The 6,516-nt window shown below is 51.0% G+C and overlaps 1 pseudogene; it reads left to right on the top strand.

Annotated features, from left to right (window-relative positions):
* Nucleotides 1-3,056: 3,056 nt before the first annotated feature.
* LOC134434101 (olfactory receptor 14J1-like) lies at nt 3,057-4,177 on the top strand (annotated as a pseudogene).
* The last annotated feature ends 2,339 nt before the right edge of the window (nt 4,178-6,516 follow it).

The following is a 6,516-nucleotide window of genomic DNA, read 5'->3' as shown; positions in this document are numbered from 1 at the left end:
GGAGCTGAGCTCTTGAAGCTCAGGACCTGAGAGGAGATTGCACAAACCTTTCCAGGAGTCAGTCAGAGAAAAACCCCAAAGTGTCTCAAAGCATGAATGGGGTCTCATTGAGGTCCATCCCCAACACAGGCTCCTCATGGATGCATTGGAGGAGAGAATTGGAGGCCAGGATGGCAAAAAAATTCTCTGAGAAATTCAGTGTAGAAAGGAAAAATCCAAAGTACCTTAAAAACCTTGAGTATCTCAAAGCATTAATGAGCCCCACTGAGTGTCAGTACAAAGCTCTCAAGGGACTGGTTAAAGAAGATAATTGGGGCCATGATTGCAAAAACCTCTCACAGAGTCTGTATCAAATGGGAAACCTCAAGTACCTTAAAATAACTGAAGTACCTTGAAGTAATAATGAGCCCTGCTCAGTGTTGTTACTGACAAAGCCTCTCCAGGGACTAATTACAGCAGATAATTGGAGGCCAGGATTGCACAAACCTCTCAGAGACTCTAAGGCAAAAGCAAAACCCAAAGTCCTTTGTAAAATCTGCAGTCCCTGCAGGGAGCATTCAGGAGCCCCCAGGGCCATTGCTGAGCAAGGCTCCCCAGGAACTCCTTCCAGCAGATCCTTGAGGCCACTGGGATGTGGGCAGGGGGGGATGCTGAGGGCAGGACAAGGGGCTGACAGTGCCCACCCTGGCTGGGGCTGTGCCAGGAGACCCCAGGACTAGTTGTCTCCTCACAGCCCTTGGTGTCACAGAACCTGCTGTGCCCCAGGGCCCCAAGACTTGGCTTCTCTTTTTCCCCGCCTGTCATCACTGCTTTAAGTTTTCTGCTCTGCCTGGGGCCTGGGGACACTTTCTCCATTGTGTCCCTCAGAGGAACCCATTAAAAGTCCATGAAACTTTGGAGTTGGATTCTGACTTGGAGCTCTGGAGAGGTTTCTTCAGCTCCCTCTAAGGGACTGATGTTCAGGGCCTGAGCACAAAGCCCCAGAGGCTCATTAAATTCCTTGTGCTGTGTCTGTGCTGCTGAGTTGGGCTCCCAGCATAGAGGCAGCTCCTGGTAAGCAAGAAGAGATTCAAAAGCACATTTCTCTTGATGAGCAGCTCTTCTGCCAGCCCAGCAGGGCTGGGGCACTGTCTGCAGCCACTCTGGGCAAGCACAGAGGCACAGAGAGCTTCAGTCTGTCAGGGCTGGGAAGGTGCTGAGAAGTGCCTGGGGCAGAATCACTGCCAGCCCTTGGCATAGGAACCTCTGGCTGCAGGACAATGCAGCTGCACCTCCTGGAGCCATCTCCTAAAGCTGGAACATCCCAGTGCCTACAGACTCTGTGAATACAACTCTGCATATTTCTGGTGCAGGGGAGGTGAAATGCTCTTGAATCTCTGACATGCTGACAGTTTCTGATCCCTCATAGAATATTTCCAAGACAAGGACTTTGTAAAAAATGAGGTAATTTCCTAAGGCATTTTATTCAGTTTCCTAATATTGGACAATGGCAGGGAGGGGGAGATAAATATTGAAGGTTGATTATTAATTATTTATTATTAATTTGACAAGTGCCTGAGACAATGCAAACTATACTTTTTAGTGATCAGTAGGAGATATCTAATTTTCTTTCAGCCACTCTGCCCATGGACAGCACCAACATCGCCTTTGTTGGACCCGTCAGGCTCAGTCTGAGCTGTCCTTTCTCCAAGCTGCAAACAGAACCTGCCCCCAGCCAGTGCCCTGCAAGCAGGCAGGGTTCTGTCTGGCCAGGGAGAGCGCACAGAGATTTGGGGTCTGTCAGTACTGGCAGGGACAAATCAGGCACAGGGAAACACCTGCAGGAGGAAAATCCCCAGGAAGCAGAGAGAAGATCAGGCAATGAGAGAAAGCAAAACCCAGAAATGTTGTGGCAGGGAGAGTTTAGAGATGCCCACAGGATCTCCTCCAGTGCAGCCCCTCCCTCTGAACAAGCCCCCTCCCTCCTGTGCCCCAGTCAAGCCTCTGCCCTCAGGGCCGGGGCTCCAAGGCGTGCAGCCCCTCCTGTGCAGGCAGAGCTGCAGCAGAGCCGTGGGGCAGCTCTGCAGCCCTGGGCTCAGTTCCCTCTGCAGAGCACAGGGCTGGGAGCAGCTGCTCGGCCCTGGGGGCTCTGGAGGGGGCACAGCTGGCTCAGGGTGATGCTGCCACCAGTGCCTGGCTCTGGGCAATGCTGTCAGTGCAGCCAGGGAAGGAGCTGCATCTCCCTTCATCCAATGCCATCTTAAGGACATTTGGAAGTCTCTGTGAGATTTCAATCCAAGCAGGGAGCTTCAATGCTCCAAGCAGGGTGCAAACCTATCCTGTAACATCTCTGGGTTATAGGATTAATGGGGAAAGGCAGAGGTGTTCTGACACTGAAATGATGCTGGCTTGTTGAAATGAGCAATGTGAGCCCTTGTCTACAAATGTGGAGCTGGGCTGTGGTGCATCCATCTGCTCTCTGGAGTACCTGAGGAATTTTAAGGAAAACGTGGGAGTGTGAACATTCTCCATTTCAGAACAGTGAAAGCCCAGACAAACTCCAAACAGAATGAAGTGACAGACCATCTCACCCCCCTGTCTCCACTTTCTCTGCTCTCCCAGAGTGCCTCAGAAATGCTGAGGGTTTCTGATATGCAGGAGCAGCAGCAGAGATATGGCGGAGCATATATAGAAAACCTCCTAACTAAAAAACTAAAGACACTGTCTGTGTATTACAGAGGATGGTGTATGGGAATTGGCTTTGATTTTGGATACAGGGATCTCCTCCAACCCTTCACTATCCTTTTCCCATGAACAGGTCCCCATGGCCAGGCACAGCAAATGTCCAACAGCAGCTCCTCAGGCACTTCCTCCTGCTGGCACTGGCAGACACGCGGCAGCTGCAGCTCCTGCACTTCTGCCTCTTGCTGGGCATCTCCCTGGCTGCCCTCCTGGGCAACGGCCTCATCATCAGCGCCGTAGCCTGTGGCCACCACCTGCACACGCCCATGTTCTTCTTCCTGCTCAACCTGGCCCTCAGCAACCTGGGCTCCATCTGCACCACTGTCCCCAAAGCCATGCATAATTCCCTCCTGGACACCAGGAACATCTCCTATACAGGATGTGCTGCTCAGCTCTTTTTCTTTCTGTTCTTCATCTCAGCAGAGCTTTTCCTCCTGATCATCATGTGCTACGACCGCTACATGTCCATCTGCAAACCCCTGCACTACGGGACACTCCTGGGCAGCAGAGCTTGTGCCCACATGGCAGCAGCTGCCTGGGCCAGTGCCTTTCTCTATGCTCTCGTGCACACAGCCAATACATTTTCCCTGCCCCTGTGCCATGGCAATGTCCTGGGCCAGTTCTTCTGTGAAATTCCCCAGATCCTGAAGCTCTCCTGCTCAAATTCCTACCTCAGGGAACTTAAGATTATTGTTTTTTCCATCTCTTTAGCATTTGTCTGTTTTGTGTTCATTGTTTTCTCCTATGTGCAGATCTTCAGGGTTGTGCTGAGGATCCCCTCTGAGCAGGGACGGCACAAAGCCTTTTCCACCTGCCTCCCTCACCTGGTTGTGGTTTCTCTGTTCATCAGCACTGCAGCATTTGCCTACCTGAAGCCCCTCTCCATCTCCTCCCATCCCTGGATCTGGCCCTTTCAGTTCTGTACTCAGTGGTGCCTCCGGCCCTGAACCCCCTCATCTACAGCCTGAGGAACCAGGAGCTCAAGGCTGCTGTGAGGAGACTGATGACTGGATGGCTTTGGAAACATTAAACTTCTGGCCCATTTCTGCCAATCACTTGTAATAAAAGTAATTTTAGATACTTCTTGTTGGTTTCATTTTGGAGGTTCTTTTTCTTTGTTTTACTTTTTTAATCATGTCTGATATTGTTGGATTGGATGCGACCTACGCACGCGTGATTTGCGTCAAAGAAGAAAATGTTTTTATATTGTGCGTTCTGTAGTTTATATGCTTTTAACAAAGCATCATCTTAAGTCCTTAATTACATCAAAAAAACTTCTTATATTCATTCGAGTAAAGCTATTAGTATCAATATAATTCGCAAAAGTTTTAGAGAAATTTAATAAGGCTCATATACACATTTACGTATGCACCTAGTCTAGCTTACAAAAATTTGCATGTATCTTTTATAATCTGTTCTCATGCAGATGCCTTGTTTTCTTCCTTGCTATGGATAGACTCTTAAATCATCAATTGTTATTTCATCGATGAATTCAGCTCTCCTTGTAAGCTAGCTGTCCAGCCCCACTATATTGTTCACAGAGAAATGTCATTATTAAAGCCATTTCTCATTTTGTTTCTATCCATCTTCCCTGTGGTCACAGACTGTGTCAATGAGGGGCTGCACTCTCAGTGGCTATAAATGAACTAAAGGATCACCCAGCAGAGTTTTCTGCAGAGATGCCTTTTGTTGCCTTCTCTGGAGCTGCAGCAGCAATGTCTGTGTGCAGAGCTGGGGGCAGATCAGTGCTGGCACAGCATCTGTACCCAGCAGCAGCACTTGGTGTTGCCAGTGCTGCTGCCATGGCCCTGCCCCGCTGCCCTGGTGACCCTGGTGTTGCTGCAGGGCCTGAGTGCTCTCAGGGCCGGGCACAGCCCTGGGGGGTGGCAGTGCAAGGGCTGCAGCAAGGACAGGCCATGGGAACTGCTGGGGCAGCGCTGACACTTCAGGAGAGGCCCTGGGGGCTCCAGGCTCCTTGCCCAGGCTCTCTCAAGAACACAGCCAGGCCAATGCTCAGCACAGAAAATCCCCGTGAGCAGCCCCAGGCTGGCTGTGGGCAGGCTGGGGGCAAACAGCATGGCTGGGGCTCTGCAAGGGCCCTGGGGGAGACGGGAAGGAGCAACAGAGCAAGGGCTGATCCATCCCCAGTGCGCTGGACAGCCAAGGGCAGTGTGCCAGAGTCCTCATGGAGCTGCGAACAACATCCCCCCTCTGCAGTCCTGGCCTCTCCCCCAGCTCACACAGGTGCCCCAGTCTTGCAGGCACAGACACGGCAGCACTGCCTCAGCAGCCCCTGTTTGCATTGCACACAGCAGGGGAAGCACCCCCATGCTGTTGGTGTGGGGACATGAACCTGAGGGAGCACAAATGCCATCAGCCCCTCGGGCCAGCAAGGGCTGGGGGACACCAGGGAAACCACTCAGCTTTGTCCTGGCCTCTGCAGTCAGCCAGAAAGTTTTTTTTCCATCAGCTGGGAGTTTCCTGTCCCACTGCAGATGCTGTTTCTCAGAGCCAGGGCTGCCTGGCAGCCACCCCCAAACTGCCCTCAGGATTTCCTTTTCTTCCCTTTTGCTTTCTTTACTCTTCTGGTATAAATTTCTTCCTCCTGTTTGCCCAGCCTGGTTCCCTCCCCTGCAAACAGCCCATCCCTGCTTGCCCTTTCCTCTCTGGCCCCACTCCCCATTGCAGTTCCTGACTTGGCCCCATGGGAATGTCCCTTGGGCAGCAGGATCATCCTACAAGTGCTGCAGGAATTGTCTGCAGGCTTCTGCAGTGCCTGGTGCTGCTCCCTTGCCAGAGGCACCCCAGGCCAGGGGGGCACATCTGGGCTGCTGTGTCTGGCTCTGGGGCTCCCTGTTCTGGGCAGTGAGGAGGAGCTGCAGAGGCTCTGTAGGACTGAGAGGATGGGCTTTGGGGCTGACAGGAGAAGCTGAGGGACCTGGGCTGCTGGAGCTCCTGAAGAGGAAGCTGTGGGCTCATCATGCAACTGCTGCAAGGGTGGTTCCAGAGAATTTCAGAATCAGCAAGTCTGGAAAAGTCTTTGGAGATCAAGTCCAACCTGTGCCCTGATACTGCCTTGTCTCTCCTGAGCGTCCTCTTATCCAGGATAAACAGCCCCAGCTCCCTCAGCTGCTCCTCATAGCACTTGTGCTCCAGACCCCTCCCCAGCCTTTTTGCCTTTCTCTGGACATGCTCCAGCCCCTCCATGTCCTTCTTAAATCGGGGGGCCCAGAAGAGGACACTGCACTTGAGGTGCTGCTCAACCATTGCCCAGCACAGGAGAAGAGTCCCTGCCCTCGTCCTGCTGGCCACACCATTCCTGATCCATAGGAGTGCCAGGGGTTGGAGGGAAATGGTTAGGAGGTGGGACAAAAGGATATTGTTTGTCAGCCTGTTGGAGAGCCTTGATTTTCATATCTGTTCAGACTGAATTTGAAGGTGCTGGGCATCAATATCAATTGGACTTTGCTGATATCAATTTATAAACGGGAAAAGAAAGCAGGACAAAACAGTTCTGTCTGTATTGAGTTTGTGAGGGTCCCCAGGATGAGGTGAGAGATGAGAATCTGACTTCATGTTCTCAGAAGGCTGATATTATGTTATGTTATGTTATGTTATGTTATGTTATGTTATGTTATGTTATGTTATGTTATGTTATGTTATGTTATGTTATGTTATGCTATGTTATGTTAGTCATGTCATGTCATATTATATAACATTACATTACCGAATGCTATACTAAAACCATACTAAAAGATAAGACAGGATACAGACAGAAGGCTTAACAAGAATGAT

Source organism: Melospiza melodia, unplaced genomic scaffold (assembly GCF_035770615.1).
Source record: "Melospiza melodia melodia isolate bMelMel2 unplaced genomic scaffold, bMelMel2.pri scaffold_32, whole genome shotgun sequence".
Taxonomy (NCBI): domain Eukaryota; kingdom Metazoa; phylum Chordata; class Aves; order Passeriformes; family Passerellidae; genus Melospiza; species Melospiza melodia.
This window is presented reverse-complemented; position numbering and strand designations above follow the sequence as displayed.